The sequence below is a fragment of the Cherax quadricarinatus genome, chromosome 63, assembly GCF_038502225.1.
Source record: "Cherax quadricarinatus isolate ZL_2023a chromosome 63, ASM3850222v1, whole genome shotgun sequence".
Lineage (NCBI taxonomy): Eukaryota > Metazoa > Arthropoda > Malacostraca > Decapoda > Parastacidae > Cherax > Cherax quadricarinatus.
Window position 1 is genome coordinate 11,369,227 of NC_091354.1, and position 18,053 is coordinate 11,387,279.

The window sequence follows — 18,053 nt, forward strand, 5'->3', positions numbered from 1 at the left end:
GTGTGGGGGTGGGTGTTATGAGGGTGTGTGGGGGTGGGTGTTATGAGGGTGTGTGGGGGTGGGTGTTATGAGGGTGTGTGGGTGTGGGCAAAAATGTTTATATGAGCATGTTACCTTGAAAACTAGGCGGCGTCCCCTGCCACATCTCTCACTCTTGGACACGTAAAAGGTGAACTCCACCTGCCCTTGTAGCGTCTCTCCGCCTCCTGCTGATTCTCCTGCTCCCATCACCTTTCTTCTCAACTCCCTCCTTCGTCTTCTGTTCCCACTTTTCTCGCCTAGTTCTGTTCAGTACGGTGCTCAGCGCACCTCCCTGATGTATGTTACTGATGTCGCTGTTGTTGCTGTTGCTACTGCTGTTACTACTGTTGTTACTGTTACTACTGTTGCTACTGTTACTGTTCTTACTACTTTTGTTACTGTTCTTACTACTTTTGTTATTGTTGTTGCTACTGATGTTACTGCTGTTATTGCTTTTGTTACTACTGTTGTTATTGCTTTTGTTACTACTGCTGTTATTGCTTTTGTTACTACTGTTGTTACTGCTAGTGTTACTGTTACTACTGTTTCTACGTTGTTACTACTGTTGTTGCTACTGCCGTGAGCACATTCTAAATGTTTCTTGCTACTTCTGCTATCACGCTGGTCAACACAGGTGGGAAGGATGAGGAAGCTTGAGAGTATAATAGACAGAATTAACAAATATACGAGATTCAAGGGATTTGTAACGTTCATCAGAAAACACAGTGATTAAAAAATGCAACTTAACAAAGTATAATAGAACGCAAAATGATGTCCACAAACATATATATCGCAGAACTTGCGATCTTGGCTTAAATAGCAACGCTCATCTTGCCATATAGGACAAATGAAAATTTGTGTATGCAATAATTTCTCCAAAATCATTCTGAACCTAACGAAAAAATATATTTCATTGTGTTTGTTTAGTATTAAATTACTGTAAACAAATCTAAAATATATTTAGTTGGGTTAGGCTAAAATAAATTGCTCTTGTTATAACAAGGTTAGGTAAGTTTTCTAAGTTTCTTTTGGTGCAAAATTAAAAAAAATTACATTAACAATAATGAAAAAAATATATAAGAGAAAATTTTGGAAAGGACTTAATTTATATATATATATATATATATATATATATATATATATATATATATATATATATATATATATATATATATATATATATATATATATATATATATATATATATATTGTATGTGCGTGTGCTTGTGTTTGCTCACATAAGAATACATATATAAATAAACAGAAGAATGGACAGGATTCGAACCGTGGTCCTGATAAATGGCAGGTCCAGGGCTGTACCACTGAACTACGAGGCTTACTATAGGAAGGTTTTTCAGACAGAGGTCCCCAACTGCTGGCAGATGAAAGTAGACGTTAATTTATCAGCAAGGTACAGCTTGGCCTCTCCCACACTCTGGAAATAATGGTTCACTGGCATGACTTTTAAGGTCTATGTCATGCCTGAAGACAGTCTTAAGAGTGGCCGCAGCCCTTGCTCAGTCAGTAGGCAGAAGCTCACCACCCTGAGCAATTTACACGTGTGAATTGCTCATTACTCATTAATTTGTTCATGACTGTAGCCATGTATAAACGTAAGTAATTCTACTTATAGGATTCATTACCTTTGTACCTAGTTCAGCTATCAAAACTTTGGGGACCCAGTCCCTGGACCCATTATGTACCTCTGTAATCTTTTGACTACCGCCCACAGGATGGGTATGGGGTGTATAAACATATTAAACTAAACTAACCTGAGAGAGCTGAGGAGCCGCCCAGCCTATATCACCACTATCACAACTCGGCATCTCCATGTGGCAGTCCATTCACGCACTGAGAGTGATGATCGTGAAGATTTGAACTTTCCTGGTCTTGCTAGGCTATCTAGCATGACCGGGTTGGTAAGTGTTAAGCTGTTGACAATATTCCTCTTGAGTGTTCATCTAAAACTGCTGGTTCTCTTTTGTTTGTTAAGCTCCAGCTTCTGATTCTCCTGGTAGACTTGAGTGTACCTAACATGCCAGGGTGGGGAATTGTACTGGGTACTGAGTTGCACTGGGTAGGGAGTTGTACTGGGTGAGATGTACTGGGTAGGGGGAGTTGTACTGGGCAAGAAGTTACACTGGGTAGGGAATTATATTGAAAGTTTCGAGGCGAGGCTACTAGGCCTCTTGTGTTAAGCACATATACAGAGGGCTGGGGTTATGTGATACATGGCTATGTGAAACATGGGCTGGGATTATGTGATATTGGGTTATGTGATACAGGGAGTGTATTTGTGTACACTATACACATCGTTGCGTGAGTGTTGTGCAGAGCTAACTGCTTACGTTTGCCTGAAAGCACACTCTCATACGTATACCCTTGGTGTACGATATGTAGAATAGTGGTACCAGGAAAGTTGAGTCAGGCACTGCTGAAATAAGCAAGGCTGATCCAGGCACTGCTGAGTCAGGCACTGCTGAGCAAGGCACTGCTTCTGACCCTCGAGGTCAAAAAGGTGCTGGTGTCATTTCTTTCACTACGGAAAGCATGATCCTGGTGGAATAAGTTCGCTGTTTGTGCTGGCACTTGTGCTGTACTGAACTGTTCTATACAGACAGGAAATCTTTGGGTGGGTCGCCAGATGGGTGGCACTGCATTACCACCTAATGGACTGAAGTACTCAGGCCTGCGTGTAGTGATTGATGAGTGTATCTCTAGAAGTAAAATACATTTTGGTATGCGATATGTTTTAATTATATGTTCTGCTAGCATAGGTACACCAGCTGTTCTACTAGCACGGATACACCAGCTGTTCTACTAGCATGGGCACACCAGCTGATTTCCTAGCATGGGCACACCAGCTGCTCTCCTAGCATGGGCACCAGCTGCTCTCCTAGCATGGGCACACCAGCTGCTCTCCTAGCATGGGCACACCAGCTGCTCTCCTAGCATGGGCGCACCAGCTGCTCTCCTAGCATGGGCACACCAGCTGCTCTCCTAGCATGGGCACACCAGCTGCTCTCCTAGCATGGGCGCGCCAGCTGCTCTCCTAGCATGGGCACACCAGCTGCTCTCCTAGCATGGGCACATCAGCTGCTCTCCTAGCATGGGCACACCAGCTGCTCTCCTAGCATGGGCACACCAGCTGCTCTCCTAGCATGGGCGCACCAGCTGCTCTCCTAGCATGGGCACACCAGCTGCTCTCCTAGCATGGGCGCGCCAGCTGCTCTCCTAGCATGGGCACACCAGCTGCTCTCCTAGCATGGGCACATCAGCTGTTGCATAGCGAGGCTGATCACGTCAACATATAATGAAAATCTTCTTTGGGAGACATTTTCCTTGACCAGGACAATATTTCCAGTCTTGTTATGTTTACAGACAAACCATAATTATCTTAGCCAATATGATCATAAATAATTTTCCATGCAGTGACCTGAGGATACTTTTTCTGATTTGCTTCAGATTACCAACTTTGGTAATTTTCGTTATAAGTTTGTCTCTCCTTAGCTCGGTTTGTCTTGTTCTAGTCACGGTATTGTGATTTAATTCTTTAAAGGAAGATCCGGATTATTAATAGTGTGTTATAACAATTTGCCTATTTGTCAACCATGCCTCTATCCAGGAAAAAATTTCTCCTCCTATTCCATGTGCTTTAATTTTCCTCAATAGTCTCTGATGTGGGACCCTGTCAAAAGCCTTACTGAAGTCCATATACACAATATCATATTCATTACCATGATCTACCTCCTCAAATACCTTAGTGAAAAAAGTTAATAAATTCGTAAGGCAGGAACGCCCCTTTGTAAAACCATGCTGAGATTCGTTGATTAATTTATGCTTTTCAAGGTGGCTACGAAATGCCTCGGCAATTATTGATTCCATAAATTTTCCCACTATGGAGGTTAGGCTTATTGGTCTATAGTTCGAAGCTAAGGACCTGTCACCTGTTTTGAAAATAGGTATCACATTTGCCATTTTCCACTTATCTGGCACCATGCCAGTTTGTAGTGATATGTTGAAAAGATTAGCCAAAGGTGTGCTAAGCTCCTCTTTACATTCCTTTAGAACCCTTGCATACAGTTCATCAGGGCCTGGGGATTTGTTAGGTTTTAATTTATCTATTTGCCTAAGGACCATGTCACTTGTGACCCTAGTAGTACACAGTTTATTATCGTCCTGTTCTACATAATTTATCATTACTGGAATATCACTGGTATCCTCCTGTGTAAAAACTGAGAGGAAGTATGTGTTAAAAATTCTACACATTTCCTTATCACTGTCAGTGAGCTGACCCGAGGAACTTTTGAGTGGGCCTATCTTGTCCCTGATCTTACTTCTGTATACCTGAAAGAATCCTTTTGGGTTAGTCTTCGATTCTCTTGCAACTTTAACCTCATAACCTCTTTTTGCTTTTCTAATTCCCTTTTTTATTTCTCTCTTTAACTGAATATATCGATTTCTCAATTGCCCCTCTCCTCTTTTGATTTGCCTATATATGCCTCTCTTTTGACCAATCAGATATTTTAATCTATTGTTCATCCATTTAGGATCATTTTTGTTTGATCTGATTTCCCTATTTGGAACATAATTTGACTGAGCAGCTAGAACTATGCCCTGGAAAGCATCATATCGGCAACCATCACCACCTACCTGACCCTTAGTCAGGTCATTCCAGTTCAGCCCACCTAAGTAATTTTTCAGTCCTATGAAATCAGCCAAGCGAAAGTCAGGGACGGAGACTTGATTGCCATTACTAGGGGAATTCCATGATATATTAAAACTGAGTGATTTGTGATCACTTTCCCCAAGCTCATCATTAACCTCAAGATTATTAATTAGTGTTTCCCTACTGGCAAGAACCAAGTCAAGGAGGTTATTTCCCCTAGTTGGCTCTGTCACAAACTGTTTTAAAAAACAATCCTGGATCGTATCAAGAAAGTCACCTGACTCTAAATTTCCTGTCAAATTGCTCCAGTCAATCTGTCTATAGTTGAAATCTCCCATTAGCACAACATTTTCGTATGTAGATGCCTTACGAATTTCGTCCCATAGAAGTTTACTGCACTCCCTATCAAGATTTGGGGCCCTGTAAATCACACCCAAAATTAGTTTTTCTCGGCCCTCGAGAAGCTGTAACCAAACAGATTCAGTGGCTGACGCTTCTAATTTAATATCTTGTCTAACACAACAATTTAAATTGTCTCTGACATACATCGCTACTCCACCACCTTTCCTGTTGACCCTGTCAGTGTGGAATAATTTATAGCCTTGTATGTGACATTCAGAGGGCATCTCTCTATCTTTCAGATTGAGCCAGGTCTCTGTTATAGCAATAATATCTATGTCTCCTGCACTTGCAATTAATCTTAGCTCATCTATCTTATTTCTTACACTCCTGCTATTAGTATAGTAAACCTTAAGGGAGCTAGTCCCTTGCTGCCCTCTGCTGTCCCCCTTTGTTTGCTGACCTGATCTATTGTCTTTATTTATAACTTCATGCTGAATGCCTTTTATACATTTACTGTTTCCAACCCAAGTGTTGCAACCTGCTTGTTTCCCACACACACCCATACCTCTATCTTCCATCAGTTTAAAATCATAGGCATTTCACCAATGGCCTTCTCAATCGAGTCTGCAAGTGCTACCACTCCAGCCCCAGAGAGATGTACCCCATCCCTTGCATACATATCATGTTTGCCATAAAAGTTGTTCCAGTTGTCAATGAATGGGATTGCAAGTTCCTTGCAGTATCTGTCTAGCCAGCAATTTACACCAATTGCCCTAGACAACCATTCATTTCCTACTCCCCTTCTAGGCAAGATGCTACATATGATTGGGATCCCTCCCTTAGACTTAATGAAATCTATAGCTGACCTGTACTTATCTAGCAGCTCTTCTCTCCTACCCTTCCCAATATCATTTCCACCAGCACTGAGACAGATAATGGGCTTGCTCCCATTACCTGACATGATATTATCCAGCCTGTTGACAATGTCCCCAACACCAGCTCCAGGGAAGCACACTCTATCTCTCATCTTCTTATTCCTATTACAAAAAGCACGGTCAATGTATCTTACCTGAGAGTCACCAACCACAAGAATGCGCTTACCTCCATTAGCAGGGGCAGTAGTACCCTTACCTTCACTGGCCACTGAAGTACATTCATCCTGAAGAACAGAGAAGCGATTTCCTACCTTCAGATCTTCACTCTTAACTTTCCTTACTCTGATGCGCCTTCCATTACTGTGAACTACTCGCCACTTGTAGCAGGTGCTGGGCTGCACCTCACTGCTGGTAGCCGTTGCTGCCTCCCCAACTACAGCCTCCTCACAGCGAGAGACAGACTGCACCTCGCTGCTAGAAGCCTCATTCCCCACAACTCCAGCCACCTCACACTCTCTCCCAGACCCATTGAGGTGGACCTTCAGCCTCCTAATCTCCTCCTGGAGAAGCAAGACCTCCTCCTTCAACTCTCCAACCTCAATTTTTAAAACACTGCAGAAGCAAGCCATGCTTTGTAACCGTCCACACTAATCCCCAAGGCAGCTCAGGGTCTGTGACCTCACGTGACGACTGACCACTGAGTACTGACTGACTGACCACTGAGTACTGACTGGCTGACCACTGAGTACTGACAGGTCCTTAGCTTCGAACTATAGACCAATAAGCCTAACCTCCATAGTGGGAAAATTTATGGAATCAATAATTGCCGAGGCAGTTCGTAGCCACCTTGAAAAGCATAAATTAATCAACGAATCTCAGCATGGTTTTACAAAGGGGCGTTCCTGCCTTACGAATTTATTAACTTTTTTCACTAAGGTATTTGAGGAGGTAGATCATGGTAATGAATATGATATTGTGTATATGGACTTCAGTAAGGCTTTTGACAGGGTCCCACATCAGAGACTATTGAGGAAAATTAAAGCACATGGAATAGGAGGAGAAATTTTTTCCTGGATAGAGGCATGGTTGACAAATAGGCAGCAGAGAGTTTGCATAAATGGGGAGAAATCAGAGTGGGGAAGTGTCACGAGCGGTGTTCCACAGGGGTCAGTGTTGGGCCCCCTGCTGTTCACAATCTACATAAACGACATAGATGAGGGCATAAAGAGCGACATCGGCAAGTTTGCCGATGACACCAAAATAGGCCGTCGAATTCATTCTGACGAGGACATTCGAGCACTCCAGGAAGATTTGAATAGACTGATGCAGTGGTCGGAGAAGTGGCAGATGCAGTTTAATATAGACAAATGCAAAGTTCTAAATGTTGGACAGGACAATAACCATGCCACATATAAACTAAATAATGTAGATCTTAATATTACGGATTGCGAAAAAGATTTAGGAGTTCTGGTTAGCAGTAATCTGAAACCAAGACAACAGTGCATAAGTGTTCGCAATAAAGCTAATAGAATCCTTGGCTTCATATCAAGAAGCATAAATAATAGGAGTCCTCAGGTTGTTCTTCAACTCTATACATCCTTGGTTAGGCCTCATTTAGATTATGCTGCACAGTTTTGGTCACCTTATTACAGAATGGATATAAATTCTCTGGAAAATGTACAAAGGAGGATGACAAAGTTGATCCCATGTATCAGAAACCTTCCCTATGAGGATAGACTAAGGGCCCTGAATCTGCACTCTCTAGAAAGACGTAGAATTAGGGGGGATATGATTGAGGTGTATAAATGGAAGACAGGAATAAATAAAGGGGATGTAAATAGTGTGCTGAAAATATCTAGCCTAGACAGGACTCGCAGCAATGGTTTTAAGTTGGAAAAAATCAGATTCAGGAAGGATATAGGAAAGTACTGGTTTGGTAATAGAGTTGTGGATGAGTGGAACAAACTCCCAAGTACCGTTATAGAGGCCAGAACGTTGTGTAGCTTTAAAAATAGGTTGGATAAATACATGAGTGGATGTGGGTGGGTGTGAGTTAGACCTGATAGCTTGTGCTACCAGGTCGGTTGCCGTGTTCCTCCCTTAAGTCAATGTGACCTGACCTGACTAGGTTGGGTGCATTGGCTTAAGCCGGTAGGAGACTTGGACCTGCCTCGCATGGGCCAGTAGGCCTTCTGCAGTGTTCCTTCGTTCTTATGTTCTTATGTTCTTAAAAAAATGGTAGAATATTTTTAACCATTTAAAAACTTGCGAATTCCTTACCAGAACGGTTTCAAACTTGCAAAGATAATGTGTCCAATCCAAATGAAGATGTAGAAAATTTTTTGGCTTTGTAGGTGTAAATTTGCCAATGACTTGAGAATGTTTGTTCTGATCCTCTTCAAACTTCCACCGCTGGAGAGGCTTTCTGAAAGGAAGATTCGTGTTGGTTTTGTGTTGTGTTGAGGCAGGGAGACCTGAGGCAGGGAGACCTGAGGCAGGGAGACCTGAGGCAGGGAGACCTGAGGCAGGGAGACCTGAGGCAGGGTGACCTGAGGCAGGGTGACCTGAGGCAGGGAGACCTGAGGCAGGGAGACCTGAGGCAGGGAGACCTGAGGCAGGGAGACCTGAGGCAGGGTGACCTGAGGCAGGGTGACCTGAGGCAGGGTGACCTGAGGCAGGGAGACCTGAGGCAGGGAGACCTGAGGCAGGGAGACCTGAGGCAGGGAGACCTGAGGCAGGGAGACCTGAGGCAGGGAGACCTGAGGCAGGGTGACCTGAGGCAGGGTGACCTGAGGCAGGGAGACCTGAGGCAGGGAGACCTGAGGCAGGGAGACCTGAGGCAGGGAGACCTGAGGCAGGGAGACCTGAGGCAGGGAGACCTGAGGCAGGGAGACCTGAGGCAGGGTGACCTGAGGCAGGGAGACCTGAGGCAGGGAGACCTGAGGCAGGGAGACCTGAGGCAGGGAGACCTGAGGCAGGGTGACCTGAGGCAGGGTGACCTGAGGCAGGGAGACCTGAGGCAGGGAGACCTGAGGCAGGGAGACCTGAGGCAGGGAGACCTGAGGCAGGGAGACCTGAGGCAGGGAGACCTGAGGCAGGGAGACCTGAGGCAGGGTGACCTGAGGCAGGGAGACCTGAGGCAGGGAGACCTGAGGCAGGGAGACCTGAGGCAGGGAGACCTGAGGCAGGGAGACCTGAGGCAGGGTGACCTGAGGCTGGGTGACCTGAGAGGGAGACCTGAGGCAGGGAGACCTGAGGCAGGGAGACCTGAGGCAGGGAGACCTGAGGCAGGGAGACCTGAGGCAGGGAGACCTGAGGCAGGGTGACCTGAGGGGAGACAGGCAGGGAGACCTGAGGCAGGGAGACCTGAGGCAGGGAGACCTGAGGGGAGACCCTGAGGCAGGGAGACCTGAGGCAGGGAGACCTGAGGCAGGGAGACCTGAGGCAGGGAGACTGAGGCAGGGAGACCTGAGGCAGGGAGACCTGAGGCAGGGAGACCTGAGGCAGGGAGACCTGAGGCAGGGAGACCTGAGGCAGGGTGACCTGAGGCAGGGAGACTGAGGCAGGGAGACCTGAGGCAGGGAGAGGCCTGAGGCAGGGAGACCTGAGGCAGGGAGACCTGAGGCAGGGTGACCTGAGGCAGGGAGACCTGAGGCAGGGACCTGAGGCAGGGAGACCTGAGGCAGGGACCTGAGGCAGGGAGACCTGAGGCAGGGAGACCTGAGGCAGGGAGACCTGAGGCAGGGAGACCTGAGGCAGGGAGACCTGAGGCAGGGAGGCAGGGACCTGAGGCAGGGAGACCTGAGGCAGGGAGACCTGTGGCAGGGAGACCTGAGGCAGGGAGACCTGAGGCAGGGAGACCTGAGGCAGGGAGACCTGAGGCAGGGAGACCTGAGGCAGGGAGACCTGAGGCAGGGAGACCTGAGGCAGGGAGACCTGAGGCAGGGAGACCTGAGGCAGGGAGACCTGAGGCAGGGAGACCTGAGGCAGGGAGACCTGAGGCAGGGAGACCTGAGGCAGGGAGACCTGAGGCAGGGAGACCTGAGGCAGGGAGACCTGAGGCAGGGAGACCTGAGGCAGGGAGACCTGAGGCAGGGAGACCTGAGGCAGGGAGACCTGAGGCAGGGAGACCTGAGGCAGGGAGACCTGAGGCAGGGAGACCTGAGGCAGGGAGACCTGAGGCAGGGTGACCTGAGGCAGGGAGACCTGAGGCAGGGAGACCTGAGGCAGGGTGACCTGAGGCAGGGAGACCTGAGGCAGGGAGACCTGAGGCAGGGAGACCTGAGGCAGGGAGACCTGAGGCAGGGTGACCTGAGGCAGGGAGACCTGAGGCAGGGTGACCTGAGGCAGGGAGACCTGAGGCAGGGTGACCTGAGGCAGGGAGACCTGAGGCAGGGAGACCTGAGGCAGGGAGACCTGAGGCAGGGAGACCTGAGGCAGGGAGACCTGAGGCAGGGAGACCTGAGGCAGGGAGACCTGAGGCAGGGAGACCTGAGGCAGGGAGACCTGAGGCAGGGAGACCTGAGGCAGGGAGACCTGAGGCAGGGAGACCTGAGGCAGGGAGACCTGAGGCAGGGAGACTTGAGGCAGGGACCTGAGGCAGGGAGACCTGAGGCAGGGAGACCTGAGGCAGGGAGACCTGAGGCAGGGAGACCTGAGGCAGGGAGACCTGAGGCAGGGAGACCTGAGGCAGGGAGACCTGAGGCCGGGAGACCTGAGGCAGGGAGACCAGAGGCAGGGAGACCTGAGGCAGGGAGACCTGAGGCAGGGAGACCTGAGGCAGGGAGACCTGAGGCAGGGAGACCTGAGGCAGGGTGAGGCAGGGAGACCTGAGGCAGGGAGACCTGAGGCAGGGAGACCTGAGGCAGGGAGACCTGAGGCAAGGTGACCTGACCTGAGGCAGGGTGACCTGAGGCAGGGAGACCTGAGGCAGGGAGACCTGAGGCAGGGAGACCTGAGGCAGGGAGACCTGAGGCAGGGAGACCTGAGGCAGGGAGACCTGAGGCAGGGAGACCTGAGGCAGGGAGACCTGACAGGGTGACTGATGCAGGGAGACCTGAGGCAGGGAGACCTGAGGCAGGGAGACCTGAGGCAGGGAGACCTGAGGCAGGGAGACCTGAGGCAGGGAGACCTGAGGCAGGGAGACCTGAGGCAGGGAGACCTGAGGCAGGGTGACCTGAGGCAGGGAGACCTGAGGCAGGGAGACCTGAGGCAGGGAGACCTGAGGCAGGGAGACCTGAGGCAGGGAGACTTGAGGCAGGGAGACCTGAGGCAGGGAGACCTGAGGCAGGGAGACCTGAGGCAGGGAGACCTGAGGCAGGGAGACCTGAGGCAGGGAGACCTGAGGCAGGGAGACCTGAGGCAGGGAGACCTGAGGCAGGGTGACCTGAGGCAGGGAGACCTGAGGCAGGGTGACCTGAGGCAGGGTGACCTGAGGCAGGGTGACCTGAGGCAGGGAGACCTGAGGCAGGGTGACCTGAGGCAGGGTGACCTGAGGCAGGGTGACCTGAGGCAGGGAGACCTGAGGCAGGGTGACCTGAGGCAGGGTGACCTGAGGCAGGGTGACCTGAGGCAGGGAGACCTGAGGCAGGGAGACCTGAGGCAGGGAGACCTGAGGCAGGGAGACCTGAGGCAGGGTGACCTGAGGCAGGGTGACCTGAGGCAGGGAGACCTGAGGCAGGGAGACCTGAGGCAGGGAGACCTTAAGCAGGGAGACCTGAGGCAGGGAGACCTGAGGCAGGGAGACCTGAGGCAGGGAGACCTGAGGCAGGGTGACCTGAGGCAGGGAGACCTGAGGCAGGGAGACCTGAGGCAGGGAGACCTGAGGCAGGGTGACCTGAGGCAGGGAGACCTGAGGCAGGGAGACCTGAGGCAGGGAGACCTGAGGCAGGGAGACCTGAGGCAGGGAGACCTGAGGCAGGGAGACCTGAGGCAGGGTGACCTGAGGCAGGGTGACCTGAGGCAGGGTGACCTGAGGCAGGGTGACCTGAAAAAGAACACTCTTATCTCATTTCATTAGTGTCATGCCAATGGCGCGCCGACGCTGCAGTTCACATGCCTCTCAAAAATGTAAATATCCCCACCCCTCCTTCAGAGCGTAGGCACTGTACTACACACCTCCTCATCCCTTTAGAAGTTTAGATAATACTGTTAATAATCTCACACCTCTTAATTTCCAAACTACGAACTCTTTGCATAATATTCACACCCCAGATTTCCCTCTTCCACGAACTATCCACTGCCTCCATCTTAGTCCTTGCTGCAACATTCACAACCCATGCTTCACACCCATATAAGAGTGTTGGCACAACTATACTCTTTTGCATTTCCCTTATTTTCTCCATGGATAACGTTCTTTGTCTCCAGAGATGCTTATTGCACCTACCACCTTTCCCCCGTCAATTGTATGACTCATCTCGATTTTCATAGACCGCCGTCTGCCGACAAGTTCACTCCCAAATATCCTCCATACTCCCGTCTTCAAATCTGATATCTAATCTTTCACTGCCTATTTTTCTGTTATTCTCTAAACCCTGCTTCTTCCTATGTTCACCTTTAATTTCATTCTTTTACATACTCTCCCAGATTTGCAGCTTCTCTTTAGAATCTCCCAAAAGCACCGCATCATCGGCAAAAAACTGTGATAACTCCCATTTTGTATTAGATTCTTTATTTTTTAATCCCACACTTCTTCCCAACACCTTAGCATTCATTTCTTTCGCAGCCCCGTCTATAAATGTGTTAAACAACGCATATAGCTGTGGTGGGGGCTTGATAATCTATGTAATAATCACGAGGCAGTCACCCAATTTAATTATAGACTAACCCAAAAGATTTGCTTTCACAGTGTTGTGTGTCATCACCACTAAGAGACTACGAGGATATAATTAATATTTTATGGAGTTTAAGCACACTGAGTGACTGTTGAATATACAAGAGACAAGGGGGGTCTTGCTTGTGATGTATGAACCACGGGGGTCTTGTCAGTGATGCATGAACCACGGGGGTCTTCTTGCCTGTGGCCTCTTACACAAGGAAAGTCTTCATATACATACAATAATAAATGATAAATAAACGTGTAGGAAAACATTGTAAATTTGCATGAAATTTCCGAGGAAATTTAATCTGATTACAAATCATTCCTGTATAAGGTTGGTGTAGTAGGTTCAAGACCAACAGACACAAATACATTTATTTCTAAAGCAGAGACTAAAATTTTCAGTATATGTACCCTAAGATATTTACTTCTTGGTATATATACATATGTGTTTATAAGCATTTCATATTTTTTCAAAAATATCACCGTGGACAAGTATTAAATTTTTCGTCTTCTAATGTTCATAAAAATAATTTTGGAACTCGAGAAGTCTTGAGTCGTACAGTCTAATCTTAAGGAGTCTAGAGCCATGTAGATTCGACCGTCTAAATAATTTTATAGCCAGTCTTAAGCCTAGTGTCTTCTGGACTTTAAGAATTGTCTGAAGTAGTTGACTCTGGGCTACTAAGACTCCATCTCATTGCTTGTTGCATTACTCTTCCAATGTTAATGAATTTTAATTAGGGTATTCGTGTGTTTTTCTTCCTTGATGTCTGTTGGATGTCACAGTTCTGTTATTTTTTGTCTTGATCTTGCCTTCAGTTACATCTTGTGAGAGTCATCCTCTTGACATGTATTCATCTCAGGTAGCATGTACGTAGTTTACATATACTCACGTAACATGTTTACATGTCCCCCCGTCATGTTTACATCTACTCTGTTAACCTATTTACATCTACACAGCTAATGTTTTTACGTGTATCCAGCTAATGTGGTTTACATCTATCTAGTTGACGCGTTTACATCTATTCAGTTGACGTGTTTACATCTATCCAGCTAATATGTTTTCATTTACCCAGCTGTGTTTACATGTATCCAGCTAATGTGTTTACATGTATCCAGCTAATGTGTTTACATGTTTCCAGCTAATGTGTTTACATGTTTCCAGCTAATGTGTTTACATCTATCTAGCTAATGTGTTTACATTTATCCAGTTGATGTGTAAATAAGTATGAAAACGTGCTGATTCTTTGTATTTAGCGTAATTGTCTTACGGTGACGGTCGTGCAGTCACTTAATTATAGCTACACGACCGTCACCGTAAGACAACTATGCTAGATGCAAAGAATCAGAAAGTTTTCATACTTATTTACACATCAGCTGGATAAATGCAAACACATCTATCCAGCTAATGTTGGGTTAGTTAAGGTTTATCAGGAAACAGGACAAGTGCTTCCTGACGTGGGTTTTAGTCATATGATGACTCACAGCTGGAGCTTTTGGTCATCTGACCGAGGCCTTCCACTGGCTTACCGGTCCACTCCTTTAAAAATTATGATTATAACTATAACCATGGAAAAGTTATTATTGAAAGAATTAAGAGTAAGACGGAGAGCAGAATAGATGAACAAGGAGGCTTTAGGAAGGGTAGGGGGTGTGTAGACCAAGTGTTTGCAGTGAAACATAGATGAACAGTATTTAGATAAGGGTAAAGAGGTTTTTGTGGCATTTATGAATTTAGAAAAGGCGTATGGTAGGGTGGATACGGGAACAATGTGGCAGATGTTGCAGATGTATGGAATAGGAGGTAGGTTGAAACCAGTGAAGAGTTTTTACGAGGATAGTGAGGCTTAGGTTAAAGTATGTAGGAGAGAGATTATTTCGCAGTAAAAGTAGGCCTTAGACAAGGATGTGTGATGTTACCATGGTTGTTCAATATGTTTATAGACTGGGTTTGTAGAAGTGAATGCTCGGGTGTTGACAAGAGGTGTGAGGTTAAAAGATAAAGAATTTAACACAAAGTGGGAGTTGTCACAGTTGCTCTTTGCTGATGACACTGTGCTTTTGGGAGATTCTGAAGAGAAGTTGCAGAGGTTGGTGGATGAGTTTGGTAGGGTATGTAAAAGAAGAAAATTAAAAATGAATATAGGAAAGAGTAAGGTGATGAGGATAAACAAATTAGGTAACGAAAGATTGGATATCAGGTTAGAGGGAGAGAGTATGGATAAGGTGAATGTATTCAGACATTTAGGAGTGGACGTGTCAGCAGATGGTTCTATGAAAGATGAGATGAATCAAAGAATTGATGAGGGAAAAAAGTGTGAGCTGTGCACTTAGGAGTCTGTGGGGACAAAGCACTTTGTCCATAGAAGCAAAGAGGGGAATGTATGAGAGTATAGTTCTACCAACTCTCTTATATGGGTATGAAGCATAGGTGCTGAATGTTGCAACAAAGAGAAGGCTGGAGACAGTGGAGATGTGATGTCTGAAGGCAATGCGTGTTGTGAATATAGTGCAGAGAATTCGTAGTTTGGAAATTAGGAGGAGGTGCGAGATTGCCAAAACTATTATTCAGAGGGCTAAGGAGGGACTATTGAGGTGGTTTGGACATGTAGACAGGATGGAACAAAATAGAATGACTTCGAGAGTGTAAAAATCTGTAGTGGAGTGAAGGCAGGGTAGAGGTTGGCCTAGGAAAGGTTGGAGAGAGGGGGTAAACGAGGTTTTGTGTGCGAGGGGCTTCGACTTCCAGCCAGCGTGCGTGAGCGTTTTAGGAGCGAATGGAGACAAATAGTTTTTAGGACTTGACGTGCTGCTGGAGTGTGAGCAAGGTAATATGAAGGGATTGAAGGAAATCGCCAGGCCGGACTTGAGTCCTGGAGATGGGAAGTATAATATCTGTACTCTGAAGGAGGGGTGTTAATGTTGCAGTTTTATAACTGTAGTGTAAACATGCCTCTGGCAAAACAGTGATAGAGTGAATGATGAAAGTTTTTCTTTTACGGGCCGCCCTGCCTTGGTGGGAGACGGCCGATGTGTTAATAAAAAAATATAACAATTAGATTAATTAACTTCGGTTTTAACATTTTTAATTACCTGTTTGTAGTTACCTATTTGTAATCAAATTTGTATAGTTTCAGGGTTGCAGTGTCCCGTCTTCTGTTATAATATTATAATAACGATTTTTAAATTCTAAATTATTCTGGCACAGGTTTTTTTTTTGTTTTTTATTCCAGCCATATGCATTTTTTTAATCTTCCTCTGGTTGTTCACATCCAACCCAAAATTTATGAATTGTTTCAGCCAGGTATTGTGGGTTTTATATATGACGTAGATGTACTTGGGTTCAGGGTGTGGGTTCGTCTCTTGTGGTTTAGTCTAGTGGCGTAGTTAGTCCCTAGTTTCTTGTTTTGTTCTGTTATCTGTTTTGTAATCCAAGAAGGGATTCGACCTCCACTGCTTCGCTTCCTGGCCTGGCTCACTGCGCTCTTTGACTCATTTGGAAAGTCAACTTCCATTTATGTTTGCCTTGTCCCAGTGTCTCCCATGTCCAGCCATCTGTGGCTGCCTTGTCCCAGTGTCTCCCATGTCCAGCCATCTGTGGCTGCCTTGTCCCAGTGTCTCCCATGTCCAGCCATCTGTGGCTGCTTTGTCCCAGTGTCTACCATGTCCAGCCATCTGTGGCTGCTTTGTCCCAGTGTCTACCATGTCCAGCCATCTGTGGCTGCTTTGTCCCAGTGTCTCCCATGTCCAGCCATCTGTGGCTGCTTTGTCCCAGTGTCTCCCATGTCCAGCCATCTGTGGCTGCCCTGTCCCAGTGTCTCCCATGTCTAGTCATCTGTGGCTGCCTTGTCCCAGTGTCTCCCATGTCCAGCCATCTGTGGCTGCCTTGTCCCAGTGTCTTCCATGTCCAGCCATCTGTGGCTGCCTTGTCCCAGTGTCTCCCATATCCAGCCATCTGTGGCTGCCTTGTCCCAGTGTCTCCCATGTCCAGCCATTTGTGGCTGCCTTGTCCCAGTGTCTCCCATGTCCAGCCATCTGTGGCTGCCTTGTTCCAGTGTCTCCCATGTCCAGCCATCTGTGGCTGCCTTGTCCCAGTGCCTCCCATATCCAGCCATCTGTGGCTGCCTTGTCCAAGTGTCTCCCATGTCCATCCACCTGTGTCTGTTTTACCCCAGTCCTCCCATGTCCACCAGACATTGAGTATTTACCAACCACATTTATCTTGCTGAGTTTGATAGAGATGACATCCAGCTCTTGGGCCCGTCACTTAGCTCTCGGTTGACCATCATGATCTATATTTTCCGTATTATGGCTAACGAAATCGTAATGACACGATTGCAAACAAACCATACCACGGGCGGGGTTAGAACCCGCGATCTGGAGTTTTGAGACTCTGATCGCGGGTTCTAACCCCGCCCGTGGTAAGTTTTTTTCCGCATTGTCATTGTAGCCAACAGCATCTAATGTTTCCTTCTCTAGTTAAGTACGCTTTTCCACGATTAAATTTGTGAATGTCTAGCGTAGAGCGTGTATACCTCTGCTACCATCTTAATGTTTTTCACAATGTATAAGTGATATAAGGAAGGAGTAAGTCGGAGAAAGGAGAGAAATTTAAAGAGAAGCAACTCAAATTCAAATTTTTATTTCTATAATATTGTACGAAGATAATGTTGTTTAGATGTAATTAAATTGTCAGCCTGTAGAATGCAATGCTTTTCTGGCAGCTAATGAATATAAATAGTTGGTACCGTCTGTGAGATTTATCTGGGTGTTCAGCCATGTGAATATTCACTTGTAATTGTTGTCATGCTCCAGCTCTTGGGTCTTGCCTCTTAACCTGGGTTCAGTCATAGCTGCTTCTGTAACCATAAATAATGTCTGCGTCCTCTGGCTCCTTGTCATTGACCTAGAGTTTTCTTCCTGATTTCTTCATGTTTATATTTAAGTTCCAGTTGTGTGTTCTCGTTCTGCTTCCTCACATGTTGGTCTGTCTGTACCAAATCTGCACACTTGAGTATCTTTCATGTCATGATCCCTTCTCCTCCGATTTTCATCGTCGTAACTGTGAGGTTCAGCTTTAACAATGTTTCCTCGTAGTTCATGTTGTTCAAAGAGTGGATTACTCTGGCGGCTTTCCTTTGTAACTATTCACCTTATTTACATATATAAATTAAGTGCTTCATGGTGGCGCTGTTTTCTTTTGTACCGTTTTTCCTGTATTGTGAACAGCGTCTAACGTGGATTTTTGTCCAGGTTTGTGTATGTGTGTGTGTGTGTGTACTCACCTATATGTGGCTGCAAGGGTCGAATCCCAGCAGCTCCTGGC